Source organism: Corythoichthys intestinalis, chromosome 10 (genome assembly GCF_030265065.1).
Source record: "Corythoichthys intestinalis isolate RoL2023-P3 chromosome 10, ASM3026506v1, whole genome shotgun sequence".
NCBI classification, from domain to species: Eukaryota; Metazoa; Chordata; class Actinopteri; order Syngnathiformes; family Syngnathidae; genus Corythoichthys; species Corythoichthys intestinalis.
Window position 1 is genome coordinate 5,438,595 of NC_080404.1, and position 20,563 is coordinate 5,459,157.

The window sequence follows — 20,563 nt, forward strand, 5'->3', positions numbered from 1 at the left end:
AATACTCTTTAGCTGCCCAGATAGTCACTCTGGACAATGTAAGTGTAGCCTCCAGCACCACAGTTAAAAACCTAAGAGTTTTATTCGACCCTGACTTATCGTTTAAAGCTCACATTAAAAAAACCTGCAGAACGGCCTTTTTTCACCTGCGCAACATAGCCAAAATTAGAAATATTTTATCTAAAAGCGAAGCAGAAAAATTAATTTACGCGTTCGTTACATCGAGATTGGATTACTGTAACTCCCTACTTGCAGCTTGTCCTAAAAGTTCTCTAAAAGGTCTCCAGCTTGTCCAAAACGCAGCAGCAAGACTTTTAACAGGAACCAATAGAAGAGAGCACATCACCCCTTCACTGGCTTCCAGTCGAGTTTAGAATTAAATTTAAAATCCTCCTTCTTACATTTAAGACCATTAATGGGTTGGGGCCATCTTATCTCACCGATGCTCTGGTTCCATACCGCCCCAACAGAACACTCCGCTCTCAGAATGCAGGTCTACTGGTAGTTCCCAGGGTTTCTAAACGTACTGTCGGAGCTAGAGCTTTTAGCCACCAAGCCCCTGTTTTATGGAATCAGCTTCCAGCTAATATTAAAGAAGCCGAGACAGTCTGCACATTTAAAACGTTCCTATTCAACAAAGCTTATGGTCAGGCTAGTTGAAGTCAGAGTAGACTCAAAGTTTAGTCTAAGCTGCACTAGAAGCTATAAAGCTGGGGGAAGTAAAGCCACTGAGTTCTATCTCCTTTTTCTCACTCTACCTACCACTTGTCTTACTTTATTTCTATTTTCCAATGTTAGTATCTAGTTGTCTAGTCTCTTCATCACTAGTCACCCGGTGTCCCCTTTTCCCCCCTCCCCTCTGGGGAGGTGCTATTTTTCAGCTGCAGCCTCCTGACTGTCCGGACCCCAAGCTGGATTGACGTCCTCGTTGCTACCCCCGTCTCATCTGGCTAGATGGACCGCTTCTTGTTCCTTTACTCCACTGCATCTTTACGGACTGTAACTTCGCCTGCTAATTCCCATTAGCGGTCCTGGGGCTTCCTGTCTATCCGTCCTGGGAGTGGATCTCTCCTGACTGTGGTACTCCCCAAGGTTTCTCATTTTTTCTCCCGAAGACTCTGGAGTTTTTGGGAGTTTTTCCTTGCCGACATGGAGGGTCTAAGGATGGGGGAAACCCAGGACTTGAATTTATTTATTCATCTTTGCTGCTTCATTTGCTGTTTCTGATTGTGTATCATATTGCCTCTGCAAAGCCCTTTGAGACAACGTTGTTGTTATCCAGGGTTATACAAATAAAATTGAATTGAATTGATTCTCTACCTTAAATACATGTAGGCGCTAATAAACCACAATTGTTCTCTTGTACTAAAATATGTTGTTAGAAACACATAAAATGTTAAATCAATGGCAATATTTCATAATATTTAGTACATATTTTGACCGTTAATTGGCGCCATGGTTTGCGGGCTCGCAGTGATGACATAATTGGGATCTTTCCAAATGTGTAGTGTGTTCAACAATTGCTTATTGCTGCCTAAACCCGCGAAGTAAAATGCCACGATGTGCTGCTTTTGGATGCAATTTCCAGTCAAATGGAAACAAGGGGCGTGAAGTGAGTGGTCAAAGTGGAATTATTATTTTTAGTGAATAAATGTGCATAGGTGGAAGCTTCTCCCCCTTTTTGGTTACTGTATGCACGTATCCTACCCACCACGCATTACAATTGGCGCCCGAACATTTTTCCTCGATCCTCAGTCAAGTAAGGGATCCGTCTATTGTCTGGATCCGACAGTCCCACCGCGTCTGCAACATTGGTTTCAGATCTATTTTTTTTAATCGTCGGTCTTTTCGGATCAGTCTATTTTGTGGAATCGACGGCCTGATCGCAACTGCAACATTGCCATAGGACCAGTCTAATTCCTGGATGTTCGAGTGAGTAAAAACGCAGATTTGGATTACAATTGCTATCTTTTTTGTTGATTATTCTTCGTGGGAGTTTTCCCCAAATCACACCAAATAATTAAAGCACTATGGCACGCTACAGTGACGACAGTGACTCTGACATGGCCCTTACAACCAGGGGCGGACTGGGACTAAAAAGCAGCCCTGGACTTTGACTCAGCCCAGCCCACAAGAATCGCTGTTCACAGACCCTCTAGCCCCCGCCCCCGGGAGAATTTCTTTTTTTAGATTTTATCGTAAAATGCATCAATTTCGTTCACTTAGACTGTCTAGACTGTGACTGTCTGACTTGGGGCGCTCAAAGTACTGCAAGGCTGAACTGGAGTTGGATTCATCTTCTGCCCTAGCTCTATAATCAACCTGAATAAACAAATAATTTATTTTTTAAAGCAAGTTTTATGTATTCAATTGATTATAATAACAACTATCCCCTGTGTCTATAAAATGACTTCATTGTTTATGCCATAATTAATCTTGCCACACAAATAATAAATTTAAATGAAAATACAATAAACATTTCAAGACAAATCCTGTATACATAACCTTCATTGGAAAGTATTAACCAACAAACAAAACAAGATATAAATGATTAAAAATATACTGTATATCATATCAATTTAACTACCTAAACTTTAAAGTAAAACCATTCATTTTATTAATATTTCGTTATATTTCTTCTGAATTAATATTGCTGCTGTGTGTGCATATGTTGTTTTACAGCTAAAATATTTTTTGCTGGCACTAGCCCTTTCATTGCCATTTATTTCATTTAAATTGTAGCTACCTGGTGGATAACAATTGCCAATATACCTAACAAGTAACCCTCTTCATTCCATCTCAGCTCGGTGGCAACTAGAAAGTCCGCTAAAGCTCTTATCGCTCTACCCTGCCCCTTCGTGGGCCACAACAAGTCTTTCAGCCAGGCGCATTGCTGCCACCTGCCGGATTGGATGCGAACTGTAGATAATCACAGAGTATAGAGGGGATAGTCACTGGCTGTCCAGAGCACCGGCCGTTCTGTGATCCTCCAGAAGCTACAGATTACCAGTCGGCCCCTGCTTACAACAATGTTGGAGTTCGTCAGGGAACGCATGTTTGCGTACTGCTGAGCTCCCGAGTGAAGAGTGGTCAAGGTGGAAATATTATTTTTTTGTGAATAAATGTGCATAAGTGAAAGCTTCTCCCCTTTTTGGTACTTTTGTACATGTATCCTACCTACCAGGCGTTACAATGTACAAGCCATGGATTACACTCTTTGGCCTGTACTGTATGTAAAGCACACGACAGCTCTGGATGCAAACAATCTACATAATTATATTGGGATAAGTTTGAAAACGCAATATGCTTACCTTGAATATCTGCTAATAAAACCGGAGTTCCCAACAGCATACACTCTCTCGCTCTGGTGAGACTCACTTGCCGCGAGTGCATCACCAGTTTTGCCCAACTTTTGTCTTATCAGGTACTTGCTACACGTATTTTTCCCTGAAGCTCGTCTTGTGAACGACCGACAGCGCTGTCCTGCTCTTCACATTTCAGATCTGGTTCAAATAGGAAGGGTAGAGCCGACATGTTGGGAAAGCTAACGAGTGACACGCTGGAATTTCGGCAACGGGCCCGGTGACGTCACGCACTGCGACGTAACAAGAATGACGACGTATCACTTAAAATAATTTTACAAACTTTATTAAAACAAAAACATCAAGTGGGGTTTTAATATCAAATTATTATAACTCATACTAACATTTATCTTTTAAGAATTACTTGTCTTAAAAATAGAGGATCCCTTTAACGTAACACTTTACGGCCGTGACGTCACACCGTCATAATATTACCCTGTTGCTGTGGTAATTTAGCAATCGGGGAAAAATACTTGGATAAAAAGAATATCCTGTAAAAATATTGGAGTAGAGAGATTGAAACATTCATGACATTTTGCTGCTCTATGTTGTTGCATTTTCCGTGTTCTGAATCTTCCCCCCAGGCACCAGGACACCCTAGGCCGCAGTTCGATGATCGACTTTGTGATTGTGTCATCGGACTTGCGGCCGCATGTTTTGGACACTCGGGTGAAGAGAGGGGCGGAGCTGTCAACTGATCACCACCTGGTGGTGTGTTGGCTCCGATGGTGGGGGAAGATGCTGGTCAGACCTGGCAGGCCCAAACGTATTGTGAGGGTCTGCTGGGAACGTCTGGCAGAATCCCCTGTCAGAAAGGGCTTCAACACCCACCTCCGGCAGAACTTCTCCCTTGTCCCGGGGGATGTGGGGGACATTGAGTCCGAGTGGACCATGTTCCGCACCTCCATTGTTGAGGCGGCCGATCGGAACTGTGGCCGTAAGGTGGTTGGTGCCTGTCGTGGCGGCAATCCCCGAACCCGCTGGTGGACACCTGGGGTAAGGGATGCCGTCAAGCTGAAGAAGGAGGCCTATCGGGCCTTTTTGGCCCGTGGGACTCCGGAGGCAGCTGACAGGTACCGGCTGACCAAGCGGACTGCGGCTTCGGCGGTCGCCGAGGCAAAAACTCGGACATGGGAGGAGTTCGGTGAGGCCATGGAAAACGACTTCCGGACGGCTTCGAGGAAATTCTGGTCCACCATCCGGCGTCTGAGGAGAGGAAAGCAGTGCACCATTAACACTGTGTATAGTGAAGATGGTGTACTGCTGACCTCGACTCGGGACGTCGTGAGTCGGTGGGGAGAATACTTCGAAGCCCTCCTCAATTCCACCGACACGCCTTCCTTTGAGGAAGCAGAGTCTGGGGACTCTGAGGTGGGCTCTTCAATCTCTGGGGTTGAAGTCACTGAGGTGGTTGGTAAGCTCCTCGGTGGCAAGGCCCCGGGGGTAGATGAGATCCGCCCAGAGTTCCTAAAGGCTCTGGATGTTGTAGGGCTGTCATGGCTGACACGCCTCTACAACATCGCGTGGACATCGGGGACAGTGCCTCTGGATTGGCAGACCGGGGTGGTGGTCCCCCTTTTTAAAAAGGGGGACCGGAGGGTGTGTTCCAATTATAGAGGGATCACACTCCTCAGCCTCCTTGGTAAAGTCTATTCAGGGGTGCTGGAGAGGAGGGTCTGTCGGGAAGTCGAATCTCGGATTCAGGAGGAGCAGTGTGGTTTTCGTCCCGGCCGTGGAACAGTGGACCAGCTCTACACCCTCGGCAGGGTCCTCGAGGGTGCATGGGAGTTTGCTCAACCAGTCTACATGTGTTTTGTGGATTTGGAGAAGGCGTTCGACCGTGTGCCTAGGGGAGTCCTGTGGAGGGTGCTCCGGGAGTACGGGGTACCGAGCCCCTTGGTAAGGGCTGTTCGGTCCCTGTACGACCAGTGTCAGAGTCTGGTCCGCATTGCCGGCAGTAAGTCGAATTCGTTCCCAGTGAGGATTGGACTCCGCCAAGGCTGCCCTTTGTCACCGATTCTGTTCATAATTTTTATGGACAGAATTTCTAGGCGCAGCCGAAGCGTTGAGGGGGTCCGGTTTGGTGGCCTCAGCATCTCATCTCTGCTTTTTGCAGATGATGTGGTGCTGTTGGCTTCATCAAGCCGTGACCTCCAACTCTCACTGGGGCGGTTTGCAGCCGAGTGTGAAGCGGTCGGGATGAAGATCAGCACCTCCAAATCCGAGACCATGGTCCTCAGCCGGAAAAGGGTGGCATGCCCTCTCCGGGTCGGGGATGAGATCCTGCCCCAAGTGGAGGAGTTTAAGTATCTTGGGGTCTTGTTCACGAGTGAGGGTAGGAGGGAGCGGGAGATTGACAGGCGGATCGGTGCAGCGTCTGCAGTGATGCGGACTCTGCACCGGTCCGTTGTGGTGAAGAAGGAGCTGAGCCAAAAGGCGAAGCTCTCGATTTACCGGTCGATCTACGTTCCTACCCTCACCTATGGTCACGAGCTGTGGGTCGTGACCGAAAGAACAAGATCCCGGATACAAGCGGCCGAAATGAGTTTCCTCCACAGGGTGTCCGGGCTCTCCCTTAGAGATCGGGTGAGAAGCTCGGTCATCCGGGAGGGGCTTGGTGTCGAGCCGCTACTCCTCCGCGTTGAGAGGAGCCAGTTGAGGTGGCTCGGGCATCTGGTTCGGATGCCTCCTGGACGCCTCCCTGGAGAGGTGTTCCGGGCATGTCCCACCGGCAGGAGGCCCCGGGGTCGACCCAGGACACGCTGGAGAGACTATGTCGCTCGGCTGGCCTGGGAACGTCTTGGAATCCCGCCGGAGGAGCTGGCTGAAGTGGCTGGGGAGAGGGAAGTTTGGGCTTCCCTGCTGAAGCTGCTGCCCCCGCGACCCGACCCCGGAATAAGCGGAAGATAATGGATGGATGGATGGATGAATCTTCCCCCTCAATTTGCTGAATTCTAAATCAGATGAAATCGTGACCCTGCCGACGTCATCATCCAGCTGGGGACACTAGAGCGCTATAATGACAGGCGGGGCTAAACAGCAGATTAAAAGACTCGTCATCTGCACTTTGCCAATTTGTCACCCTATTATTGATTTAGCAACCCAGCCTGAGTGTAGCAGTGAACTCTCTCTTGCTCGAATCACTGGCGCGCGGAAGCAGCCTCACATTAAACACAAAAAGGACCCAAACGGGACTGCTCATAACTGATGGCAAAAAGTAAATTCAACTAATTTATGAATCAATTAAATCAATGAGTTGTTGCAGCCTTAACTACCACTGACAGCGACAGATGTTCAATCCATTGTGACCGGAAGGGGCTGGCAGCAATCGCTTCCAGCGAAACTCACAATTTGGCTCTCAATATTTGAAATCTCAGATAAGCTAAACTAACTCTGTTGTTGAGTGTTGGGAATCTCGCAGGGATTCTCCTCCCCCCCTCCTCACCGGCACACACGTGGGTGTATATATGTATGCTGTTTGCTCAGCCACTGGTGTTGCAGAATACCTACACTCAGTCCCTGCGGGCGCAGCCAGACTTTACTGATCCAAGCTTGTGAAGGCATGACACGCAGAAGCTAATGTAAGTAAATTAGCAGCACTATTCTTTTTTTTTTTTTCTTAATTGAAGGAGAGAAAAAGTAAAGATTGCTATCTTTTGTTTTATTAAGGTGAATTAAAAAAATACTTCAACCATTATGATAAGTGTGTCAGGGAAACTCCATGAAAGCTTTTTATTGTTTAAAAATGAACAAAAAGGAAGCAAGCTTTGCGCTGTGATGTAATGAAGTAAAATGTTTCTATTAATAGAGTTACCTGAGCAAATGTCATTTTCAAAAGGTTACTAAAATAAAAGTCATTCATTAATTGAAAGACTTTTTTAAGTCAAAAGTTATATTAATACATAAATTATGGTTATTGTGTTACGAAAAAGGATCTCCTTGTCATGTTACTGTATATTTGTAACTACCGTAGTTATTTCGATTTCAACAGCACTTTTTTGTCATGTTGTGGGGAAGAAAGGTAAAAATATTACTGTCAGTTATTACCCCCAATATTTGAAGAACATAAAGGGATTAATATTTACTTGCGGGACACCTTTGTAAACAGAAGAGGTGATTACATTTTGGGATAATGAGGTCAAAGGTCACACAGGTTAGATAAGGAATTTTGTGATAATTCTGCTTGAAATGAATCATACAAAAATTTACTTTGCTTGTTTTGAAACCTGAGATGTTTTTGTAAAAACTATCCATGTTCTACTCCTGATGACTAAAGAATGGGGCAAAATGCAAACTTTTTTTTCCGATGAAAGAGGCTAATCTTTCTTTTGGTTGGCTGTATGTTTAAAAAGCGATAGAGCACAATATTCAGTTGATACCAGTCAAAACTGGATGGTATTTAGTGTACTATAGGAAGAAACATTGTTTCAGTTTATCTGTTTTGTTTTGTTTTTCTTTTTAACTCATTCATTGCAATTGACAGCGATAGATTTTGACTGGGATAATAATAGCTCAGGTTGTTTTATGCCAACTGAAGTTCAACTTGATTAGTAGTTGTTTAGCGGAGTGTAGTTTAAGTGTATAATCGTGTTTCAGTGCCTGCCATTGCCGGTGATATTCGTCCAATCTATTTTGGCTGGTAAGATGAAATGAACGACATCGGTCAAAATAGATAGGATGTCGTCAATGGCGGACACTTAGTTCATAATTCTAATTTTACCTCAATGCCCAAAAAAAGTTGGGTAAAAATTAGGTTTATGCTCTAAACATTTACGTAAAACTAAGCATTAAAACAAGTTGAAAGGGGTCAAAGCTCACTTTTTATTTATTTTATTTTTTTTTGCATTGTCATCATTTGTCTGCAAAGGACCTTGACAACGCGAAGGGTGCACTTGCATTTCAGATGGAAATTGCATTCACAGCAAGGGTGTCAACCTTCATAATCCCTATTGTCGAGTGTGGGTTAGCCTTTAGCTGCCAGGCTGTTGCGTAAGTCAAGCTGTGTGACTCTTAAGCAGTTGCACTAGTATCTGGAAGGGAAGCGTGACAGGTGATAAGATGGAAAACAACCCACTGACCTCTGCTTGGCCCAGCTGTGTGACACTGACACTCTTGGCGTTCATGGAGATGGTAACATTTCCATCATAGGATTGACAAAGAAAGAGATAAAAACAATGAAATACAGTAGTTCTTGCACTGCTCGATGCACCTGATTATAAACCGCTCCCTCCAAATTGGACAGTCACACCAGTGGAGGAAAAAAAGTAGCTGCTTATTGTCTGAAATAGGGGTGTTACAAAATATCGAAATGGTGATATATCGTGATACTTTGTATCCCGAAAGATTATCGCTATTCTCCTGCCAAGAATCGATAATCGTTATCACTGTTTAAAAAAAAAAAAAAAAAAGCAACCAACAAGTTGCGACCAAAATCTTCCACTAGAATAGTGTCTATGTTAATTCAATTCCTCCAACTGATGGCCCTAGACGCCCAATCCATTTAGACTAGGTTGATACCGCAGGTCTTAATGCACAAATCCGATTTTTCTCCATATCTGTTTTTTTAGCGTGCCTGTTCAGACTGCCTTTTTCCATTGAGCCCATCAATTTAGTACACATGCGTACTAACTCACAGTCCGACACGCGCTGAGCAAACTGACTGGGACGAAAGCGTCAAAACAAATGACTACACATGCTGGGTCTACGTCATTCTAGGGTGATCATATTCTGGTTTCCTAAAAGAGGACACAAATAACAGATATAAAAAAATCACTGTTTAGTCTTATATTTAAAGTTTATATGGATTGATGAAATGCATGCACGCATTGTGCTTGCATTGCGCACACACATATGGGAAGTTTGCCCCGACTCTACTAGTAGGCCATGTATGCAATATTGAAATAGTGTTCATTTGGCGCAGAGAGAGAAAACCGAGCATTCTCAGGCTTATCCTTCCTCCCTGCTCCATTGTATTTTTTTCTGACTCTTGTCAAGCCCGCCTCTTCCCGAAAAGCCAAGTTCAAGCTTGGCGCTAATGCACAGCTCCATCGCTACATGAAGTCTGATTTGGGGGACTTGATTGTTCAGACCGCAGCCACATTCTGAAGAAATCTGGCCCAGATCGGATTTTAACCACATACAAAAGTGACCTACGGTCGTATGAAAAAGTATCTGAAGCGTTTGGAAGTTGTACCATTTCTGCATAAAATCACCATCAAATGTGATCTGATCTTTGTCAAAATCACACAGATGAAAAAACTGTCTGCTTTAACTTAAAAAAACCAAACATTTATAGGTTTTCATATTTTAATGAGGATAGCATGCAAACAATGACAGTAGGGGGAAAAAATAAGTAAGTGAACCATCACATTTAATATTTTGTGACCCCCCCGGCAGCAATAACTTCAACCAGACACCTTCTGCAGCCACTCAGTCTGGTACATTGATCAGGACTAATCTTGGCCCATACAAAACGGCTGTATTTCAATCAGATTCCTGGGATGTCTGGCATTAATTGCTGTCATTAGGTCAGTACTTCTCAAATAGTGGGGCGCGCCCCCCCAGGGGGGTGCATAGCGATGCCAAGGGTGGCGCGTGTGACCTCGGGGAACATGCTTTTTTTTTTTTTTGCGCCGTACTAGTATAAAGTGTACTTGCACATCCACTCAGTGGGTGGCAGTGGCGCTCATTTACGTCTTCCTTGGGGGGGGCGTAACAGAAAATAATTGAGAAGCACTGAATGCAGGTCATGTCACAGCATGTCAATGGTGTTCAAGTCTGGACTTTGACTTGGCCACTACAGAACGTGTATTTTGTTCTTCTGAAATCATTCTGAAGTTGATTTACTTCTGTGTTTTGGATTATTGTCTTGTTGCAGCATCCATCCTCTTTTTAGCTTCAACTGTCTGACAGACAGCCTTAGGTTACTTTCCAAAACATTGTGAAAAACTTTTCAATTCATTCTTCCATTAATGGTTGCAAGTTGTCCAGGCCCTAAGTAATCAAAACGGCCCCAAATCATGAAGCTCCCACCACCATGCTTCACGGTGGCTATGATGTGTTGATGTTAGTGAGCTGTTCCATTTTTCCTCCACACATGACGTTGTGTGTTACTCACAAACAATTTAACTTTGGTTTCATCAGTCCACAAAATATTTTGCCAAACCTTCTGTGGAGTGTCCAAGTGCCTTTTTGCGAACATTAAACGAGCAAAAATGTGTTGTTTTTTTCTACAACAGTGACTTCCTCTGTGGAGTCCTCCCCTGAACACATTCTTGGCCATAGTTTTACATATAGTTAATGTGTGCACATAGATATTGGACTGTGCCAGTGATTTCTGTAAGTCTTTAGCAGACACTATAGGGTTCTTTTTTACCTCTCTGGAGATGGTTTTGTATCCTTTCCCAGCTTTATACAAATCAACAATCCTTGATCGCAGGTCTTCAGACAGCTCTTTTGACCGAGCCATGATGCACATCAGACAATGCTTCTCATCAAGACAATTCTTACCAGGTGTGTGTTTTTTAGCGGGCAGGGCAGCTTTAAACCACTCATCAGTCATTGGGCACACACCTGACTTAAATTGTTTGGTAAAAATTGGTTTCGATTGATCTTTAAGTCTCCTTAGACAGAGGGTTCACTTATTAGTTTCCCCCTTCTGTCATTGTTTGCATGCAATCCTCATTAGAACATGAAAACCCTTAAATGTTTTGGGTGGTTTTAGTTAAAGCAGACACTTTTTTCATCTGTGTGATTTTGACAAAGATCAGATCAAATTTGATGGTAATTTTTTGCAAAAATATGAGAAATTCCCAAAAGTATACTTTTTCATACCACTGTGGATCGTATTCGAAATGGTTCACTTTTATGCGACCTGTCCCATTCAAACCGTCAAGTTAATGCCTCTCTCGAGTCGGAAAAACACGAAAAAATCGGATATGTGCATTAAGACCTGCGGTATGAACTTAGCCATAGACCGAGAGAGGCGAATAAATTCGTGGCCAGTCTTTCCAATTTTCGGGGCATTTACAGGTCACTTCCTGTTAAGTCACTGCCTATTCACTCCCGGTTCACTTCCTGTTCAAAATCAACAGGACGGACTGTTGATTTTGGGTTACAGAACAGGAAGTGAGCCAAAAATTAAACTCATTGGTTGCCATTGACCGCCATGGACACCTATGCCGTTTGAAGTGGGAGGGATGGCAGCAGATGAACAAATGTTTCCCTCCCAGTTCAAACAAAATGGGCGTCCAGTGGTGAAAAACGCAATAATAATAATTTCCTGACCCATGTATGGATAATTCTAATATCGTAAGATCATCGTTATCGTGAGCCTTGTATCGCAAATGGCATCGTCTCATGAGGTACCCAGAGGTTCCAACTCCTAGTCAGACGTGTCAAAATGTTATTTGATTATTTTAAGATTTGTTTCAATGTTTATGTATTCATTTCCAATTTTGATTTACATTGTCATTTATTTCAACATGTATTATATTCAATCAAACATGAATGCGTGTCAACATTCATTTATTGATTTCATTTTGGGATTCAAAGCATGAAAAGTGAACATGTCATCTGGCCCATGAAACTCAGACTTCAAAATAATAAGGACACCTTTATTGTGTTGAGGGTGGATGCCCCTCTTTTATTACATCCATGATGCCTTGCAACTCGAAACCCAACTAGTTGGAGACATCTAGGCTGCAATACCACTTGCTATGACGTCACACGGAGGCCACTTGAAGGGCGGAGGGGAAGTGGGCGGAGTGGGAGTTGAAAACGTAAATGGAACACACTTGCCCTTGTTCACTCACAGGCCAGAAAATCATGAATCAACCACATGCTGTTGAGGTGGCGCTATACTGCATATTCAAAATCAGTGGCGCCTCCAGAAATTCAATCCCACAAATCAAGGTCAAACAAAAATTATGTAATAAAAGTAGCACTTTAGACAATTAAGTCCCATCCTGCCATCTTGTGGCGAAAAGACAATATGTCAATAATAAAACGCAATAGGAACATTATTTCCACATCAACTGAGGACACATCCATTAATACAAAACATTTTTCTCCACACCCCCACTTGTTCTCATGTTGATGCCCTTTTTAAAACAAATGAACATTTAAGGTTCAAATTCCAAAAATAACACTGCCAAACTTATGTCATCCATTGGACAATACGTCAATGTTACTCTTTCCTGATTCACAGTAGATCTAATAAAATGATATTTCATGTCTACGTGCTTACATCTGTTAATAGGATTTATGACAAGAGCGATTGTCCCCTGGATGTCATCGTGTACAGTTGTCGGAGTGTACTGATAATGATCAATGCTACCGAGTAGTTGTTCTAAATATAGGCAGTTGAAACCAGTGCCATATATTTAGCTTCACAGATAGATAGTGCGACTAGGTTGTTTCTTTGTTTTCCAAGAAATTTGAGAACTATTCTTGCTCAAGAAAACACAGTATCCTGAAGTACTGCGCCTGTCGCTTAGTATCAGCTGCCCAGCCAGCATCACTATATGCCTGTATACCAAGTTTTGCATTGTCGTTCTCTTTTGAAACTAAGGCTGTTTTCAGAAGTACCTTTTAGGTATCGTAAGACATGTTTCACAGTAGTCCACTGCTCCTCCGTGGGTTCATTAAAGTTCTGCGATAACCTGCCTACCGCATAGCTTAAGTCTGGTCTTATGCAAACCATAGGTATTCCCATTCTCTGGTTAAATCCCTTAACCATAAATCATGCTTTGTAGTTGTCTCTCCCATCTTCACACTTTTTGAGCGAGTAAACCAATTTACCCTCGACTGTTTTCTTGCCTTTTGGCAGTGTTGTCAAGGTAAATGTTTTCTTTTCGTTTAGTGACTGAATTTCTTCATCCATGGCTTTTGACCAATCTTTTGAGTTATCTGAACTCATGGCCTCCTCATATGTTTGAGGTATACCAATTACCATCCTGTAGCAGTAGTCCACAGTCGTATGAACTCCATCACTATCCCTGTCTTCTGTTATGAAATCTTCTAAATGACTCGGTTTTCTCCTCTCTCTAGAGCAGGGGTGTCAAACAGATTCCACAAAGGGCCGCAGTGGGCCCTGGTCTTTGTTCCAACAGATCCAGCACAGACAGTTCACCAATGAGGTTTCTGCTAAAATAAGCAGCACCTAACTGCAATCAACTGATTACACTTGTATGACACCAGATTGGTGAAATGGTATTCATCTCGTTTGGTTGGAATGAAATCCAGTACCCACTGCGGCCCTTTGAGGACCGGTTTGACACCTGTGCTCTAGAGGGATACCTTCTACTCACATTTTGTCACTTCCTTTGGACTCTTACTATGTGCACTTGGTTCTACAGGATCTTTAGTTCTGCTTTTGACCTCTACATTTGTTCAATCAGTTTTTGGTAACCTTATCACGTTGTATTCTTCATCTTGATCCATGTCACGTCTGTGTCTGTTTTTCTATGACTTCCTTGTTCACAAACTTTACCACCCTATGTTTTTGTACTTTCTTTGTGTCTGATAGTAGACTAGATATGCTGGACTGTTTTTGTCATAGCCAACAAACTGTCCTTGGCCACACTTAGAATCCAATTTTCCCTTGTCTTGTTTGTATGTGTAACATACAGACCCAAATTTTTGCATTCTGGAAATATTTGGTTTCTTGTTTGTCAACATCTGGTAAGGAGTTTGCCCTGTACATCTATTATAAAATCTGTTGCCTACCATTGCTGCAGTTTGTACTGCATAATGCCATAGGTATTTAACCCACTTTGGACTAGCATGCACCTACACATTTCAAATAGTAGAGGTGTGCAAAATGTCCGATTCTTAGATTATTCGCGATTCGGCCGGGGAAGATTCGAAAACGATTCACAAACATCCAAATTCCGATTATTGAAATATGCGAAGTAAAGCAGAAGTACACAACACTCAGCGCGCTGCGCGGTCTTCGGGACGGAACGGAGCGAGAGTAGCTAAACATCATGCTTCCCATTACCCGGCCCCTCGGGTAATGCCAATGCTCAACTCACGGCTCTAGCTCAACTCATGCAAGGAGATAAAAAAAAACACAACAACATACCTGACTGCTGCCAAAAAGCTGCTCCAAAGTACATCCATATAATTTTACGGTGGATATCATTTATATAGGACTAGATGCAATATAGATTTGGTAGTGTTAGCAGCACATCTACAAAAAGCTAAATGCGGGCGTTATAAACGGCCGCCATCTTAAAGCAGTACACTTCCCTGCAACGCTGTTGTAGCGAACCTTCCAAGCGAACCTAATTAACTTTTTATCTAAAATACTCCTAAATCGGTAAAATATTGACTTGAATCTATCTTTAAAATAGTTTTAAAACTTTCACATGTCGAAAGTATACAAAAGGGAAATTATGGAATAACGGGAGCAATTTTAACAAATTTAATGGTTGATTCACAACATTAAATTAATTGAATGTAGTTTAAAGCTGCCGATACAGAATGGGGACTGGAGTTTTTTATTTAATGTTATTTTTGTATATTTGTTTACTGCTATATGTTAACTTGATACTGGAATAGTAGTGTGGTTTAGCCTGAGAGTATTTTTGAACAATTTTGGAACTAATGTACAAAACATTAAAAAAAAAAAAAAAAAAGAAAAAGAAAAAAAAAAAGGAGGGGATCAATAATCGTTTTATAATCGAATCGGAGCCTCTGAATCGTAATCGTAATCGAATCGTTAGGTGCCCAAAGATTCCCAGCTCTATCAAATAGTGTACATCATCCTCTTTCAGCTGTCCCGTTCTGGTGTGGGGAATACGGTGCTGATGTTTCGTGTCTAATTTCACTTTTTCTCAACAATGTTTGGAACTCATTGCAAGTATATTCAGTCCCGTTAGCAGATCGGATGCACCTTACTTTCCCATAAGGAGCTATATCTGCGAGAATTTTTTCTGTTGCTAGAACAGTGTCACTTTTCTTTCTCAGGAAATATGTGAAAATTGCACCAGTGTAATCATCTGTGAATAACTCCACATATTTGTAACCACCAATCGATTCTGGAGTTATTGGACCCGCAAGATCTGAATGTACCAATTTTAAGGGGGTATCTGCTCGAGTATCTGGGTCTCTATTTCGAGTCTGGATAAATTTTCCTTGTATGCATATCTCACACGTTTGTTCAGGTCATGTTTCTTTTCCCTTAATCTGCATTCCATCAACTACTTTCTGTAATTTGATCACATCCTCATAATTACAGTGGCCTAATATTTGGTGCCATGTGTGAATATCATAACATGCATTGCACTCACCATTTGTATGCAAAAAGTACAGCTTGCCATACACATGAATATTGAATTTTGTACCGTCTTTTGTCATCAATGCGTCTTCACCTTCTTTGAAAAGTACCGTGGCTCCACTCGATGTTGCTGCTTTCACCGAAAAGATGTCTTGTGGGTACGATAGTATGAAGAGTGCGTTTCTGAGTGTTGCCTTGGGCTGCTGTCCTCTGTTGTCAATCAGGTAGCACTCTGCCTCTCCTCTTTTTAGTGTGACTCCCCTGCACCGGGTACCATCTGCCAACTCGACAGTGTGGTTCTCTGGTTTGAACGTCTCCTGGAAGATTTTGAACTTGGTCACATCAGTGATGATATGAGATGTCGCTCCCGTGTCACCATCAGGCCTCATTCCCGGATGCTGTGTGTATCCTGCCGCCTGGTGTCGGGCTGTTCATCTCTCACCTTGAACGCGAAGTCAGGATCTCCATCTTCAGCTATTTTTCTGGCTCCGTCCGGTTTGTCCTTGTGTCTGCAAGTGCCGTCTTTGTGTGTGTCAGTTTTGCAACGACTACACCATGTCTTTTGTCGACATGATTTTGCATGGTGGCCTTTGATCCCACATTTGAAGCACACCAACTCTGTGTCGTCTTTGATCCGGTCACGAGGGTTTGCTTTTGTGGTTTGCTTTGAAGCTCTTGCTTGAGTCTTCATCACTCTGTCGCTTGATTCTGCTGTATTTAATTTTTCTGATTCTTCAAAACTTCGGAGTTTGGTTTTGAATTCTTCAAATGTCCTGTTCTCATTGGTATGCGCCACATGAATTGTAAATGGCTTGAAACTTTCTGGCAGCCCCTTCAAGACCATTGCGATAAGTAGACCATCTCCCATTGTTTCACCTGCATTTCGCAATGCTGTGATGGCGGTCTCAGCTCTTATTATGTAGTCGATTATGCTTTCTTCATTTCCCTTTTGAAGAGATGTTACCATGGTGTACAAATTTATAATCCTGGGTTTTCCCTTCCAAACATAATATTCTCTTAATATGTTCAGATCTTTTCTTCCGTCATTTGGCGGATCTCTCATTATTAACGAGAGGCTTTTATCATCAAGAAGTTGTATCATTTCAGCATAGGCGTCCGCAATTTTCATTTCATCATTTTCTCTCTCGGCTTCAGTAGTTGGTCCTACCAGCACTGTGTTCTTTAGCCCGATTAGACGAAAATGTCCCAAGATTTTAGTTTCCCAGAGTTTATATTTAGCTTCATCTCCGTCAAATGCCAGTCGAGGCAACCTACTTGTTCCTCATGGATCCATGTTGCTTGTTGGCTTTTTCCGCTAATTAGTAGTCCTCGAGCACGCTGTCCTTCGCGACCTTCTACACGGTGGAAACTGACTTTACCTTCGAATGACTCCTGGGCCATAACCTGTCGAGGTGGTTGCAGCTCAACATTGCATTCGTTGGGAGTAAATGACGGAAAATACGTTTTCTTTCAGCCAAAACTCTGCTTGTTTAATTTCCACCGACATGCGGATACATCCTCTCTCGTTGCTGTCTTCACAGGCAATCCCACAAATCAAAGTAATCAAAGTCAAACAAAAATTATGTAATAAAAGTAGCACTTTAGGCAATGAAGTTTTGTTATGTACTTCCTTAATCTAAGTACATGTAAGGCTGAGACTTGAATGGAACAACACTTCTTTATTCAGTGTGCTTCTCAGCATATATGTCACAGAGACATAACAGAGATTCCTTTTTATACTGTAATACCACACCCACAGGAAGTGCACACTATGGCAACAGCAGTGTGACATAAATATGTCACATCTCCTCCCCCCTTACATTACATGTCCCAGAAAAGAAATAAACACAAAAATACCTCCTGTTTTCCCCTCATTACTTATTACTTATAAATCCAATCTATCAGGCGGTCGCCTGTCGCGTGCAGGATAACGACGTTCAACACTCACTTCCGATTTCCCCCTTGTGGAAACAGGTTCCGATACCGTTTCAGGTTCCGTTTGTGCATTGGTTGAATTAGACACAATTACAGCAGGATTGTTTGGGTTTGACACATCCGGTAAGCTAGACATTTCTGGTATAATTACACTGCTAGCATCATCACAATCAATAGACAGTTCTGGAGTAGTGTCTGATGTTCCCAACAATTGATCCACATGGCGACGCCAAACACCATCAGCTGTCTGAACGGTGTAGGAAACAGGCCCGGTTTGAGCAATGATGGTGGCAGGGGCCCACTTTTCCTTACTCTGGTAACTCCGGGCCATAACAGAGTCACCAGGTGCAAAAACTCGGTTCTTGGAATGCAGGTCTCTGTACTTGACTTGCTTCCGTTGATCCATTTGAACAATCTCACTCAGGGTTGGTGGTTTCAGAAGATCCATGCCAGTTCGTATCTCTCGAGAAAACATGAGGCTCGCTGGCGATACTTTGGTAGTTGCATGCACAGATGATCGGTATTTGAGGAGAAATTTGTGTAGTCTCTGATGGAGTGTACTTTGCCCTTGTGATGCTTTGAGAGCATGTTTGAGGGTCTGCACAAACCTCTCTGCCAGGCCGTTGGTTGCCGGGTGATAGGGAGCCGACTTAATGTGTTGAACCCCATTGGCTTGCAGGAATTCAACCATTTCTTTTGACACAAATTGGGGGCCATTGTCTGAGACGAGTTGTGCAGGGGCTCCGAAACGACTAAACATCTCCCCTAACTTCTCAATTGCCTTTTCCGATGTGGTTGATTTCATGATAGCTACCTCTGGTCACTTACTATGGGCATCGATAGCAACCAGAAACATTCGATTTTCAAAAGGCCCCGCAAAGTCAATATGAATGCGGTGCCAAGGGTCCTGAGGAAAATCCCAAGGATAAAGTGGGGCTGTAGGTGGATTGCTGCGAATCTTCTGGCAAGATGAACAACTTTTTACCGTCTCTTCGATCTGTTTATCTAATCCTGGCCACCAAAAATAACTTCTTGCCATTTCTTTCATTTTAACAATACCACTGTGACCTGCATGCAGTTGCGCAAGCATTTTAGCACGCAATGACTGTGGCACAATCAAATGCGGTGGTGATAATGAATCTCAAATACCGTTGGCTGCTGTCTATTTACCAACAAAGAAGAAGAAAAAGAATGGAGGAGCCAGCACGTTGTTTGAATGTGATAACAAACTGCCTTTGGAATTGTAAAATTTATCATTGTGGCTCTCACCCCCATCCCTTCCAAATGCCTGGAGAGACTGGTCATCAAGCACATCAAAGCTGCAATACCGCCTTCACTGGACCCACACCAATTTGCATACAGAGGGAACCGTTCAACTGAGGACGCCATCGCCACAGTGCTGCACACACTTCTAGTGCACCTGAAGCATAAAAACACCTATGCACGGCTCCTCTTTGTGGACTACAGTTCTGCTTTTAACACCATCCTACCGTTCAAACTCCGGTCCAAACTCCACCAACTGGGCCTCAACACCGCCCTGTGCAATTGGACTGTGGACTTTTTAACTAATCGCACACAGAGTGTCACAGTGGGCAAAAACACTTCCTCCACTTTCACCATCAACACCGGGGCCCCTCAAGGGTGTGTTCTGAGCCCTCTGCTTTACACCCTGTACACTCATGACTGCTCTGCCTCCTCTGCATCCAACCTCATCGTCAAGTTTGCCGACGACACCACACTGCTCGGACTCATCTCCAACGACGATGAAACAGACTACAGAAGTGAGGTGCAACATCTCGAGTCATGGTGTCACAAAAACAACTTGGCTCTAAACACAAAGAAAACCAAGGAGTTTGTGGTGGATTTCCCTAAGGGGAGTCACATCAGCCATCAGCCTCGCACTATCGGCAACGATGTGGTGGAGAAGGTGAGAAGCTTCAAATTCCTGGGGGTAACAGTGACTGAGGACCTGTCGTGGGGGGACCACATCTCCACAGCGGTGGGCAAGGCACAACATCGCCTCTATTACCTGAGGAAGCTGCGGAGCATTCACATCCCCAGACCACTGATGGTGAACTTTTACAACTGTGCCATCACCAGTGTTCTGACATACGGATTTCAGTGTGGTTTTCCAGCTGCACCAAGGCTGACCAGCAGGCGCTCCAGCGCGTGTTGAAAGCTGCCAGGAGAATCGTAGGAATGACTCTTCCTGAGATCAGCACCATCTACTCCACTCGCTGTTTAAGAAGAGTGCACAACATCCTGCGGGACCAGCACCATCCTGCTCACAACATTTTCCACCTGCTGCCCTCAGGGAGATGGTACAGGTCCATACAGGCCAGAACATCACGACTGGCCAACAGTCTGTACCCACAGGCTGTGAGGCTACTATTCTCTGCCCCTCTCCCCTCTCTGCCCCCCTCTTATGGATATATCCACCAACAACAATACCTCTGAGCTGGTTTGCATTGTTGCAGTATGTCACTATCCACTATTTCCTCCTCCCTGACCCTTACCCATTGGTTGACGACCAGTAGGCTATAATTGATTATACTTGATTAACTTATCTGGGTTTTGCACTGATTTATGACTGTTTTTAACAGGTATATTTTTGCTCTGCACTTTAGCACTGGCATGACCTCATGCTGCTGTTGAATCTTTGCTGTACATATATCCAAAACTGTGTCAATGTTTACACTTGGTACTGAAGGGTATTTATTTTATGGGTTTTACACTTTACCAACTTAGCTGCATGAGCTGTATGGATGCTCCAAACAAAGTTTTGTTGTGCTTTTTGTAACAATGACAATAAATATTCTGAATCTGAATCATTGTTTTTAATAAATTTTAAAAAAAAATAATAATAATTGACTGTATGTGACAGTTATGGCAGGACGTATGGAATCACAGGAGTGCCAAAATAAAATAAAAAAATAAACATAAAGAGAAATAAATGAATAAATAAAGACTAAAGTTACTTTTT

The 20,563-nt window shown here is 43.3% G+C and overlaps 2 protein-coding genes across 3 annotated transcripts in view; one reads left to right on the plus strand and one right to left on the minus strand.

The window, feature by feature from the left end:
* The window catches only part of LOC130922855 (general transcription factor II-I repeat domain-containing protein 2A-like), a 57,676-nt gene that overhangs the window by 5,446 nt on the left and 31,667 nt on the right, over positions 1-20,563 (minus strand). The gene's annotated exons all lie outside the window — the stretch shown is intronic.
* LOC130922854 (monocarboxylate transporter 12-B-like) overlaps positions 6,781-20,563 on the plus strand; it is a 64,819-nt gene continuing 51,036 nt past the window's right edge. The window contains exon 1 of one of the 2 annotated variants that reach the window (XM_057848045.1): positions 6,781-6,943. The gene's annotated coding sequence lies outside the window, so the exon portion shown is untranslated. The remainder of the gene's footprint in view (positions 6,944-20,563) is intronic. The other variant, XM_057848046.1, reaches the window with a different exon arrangement.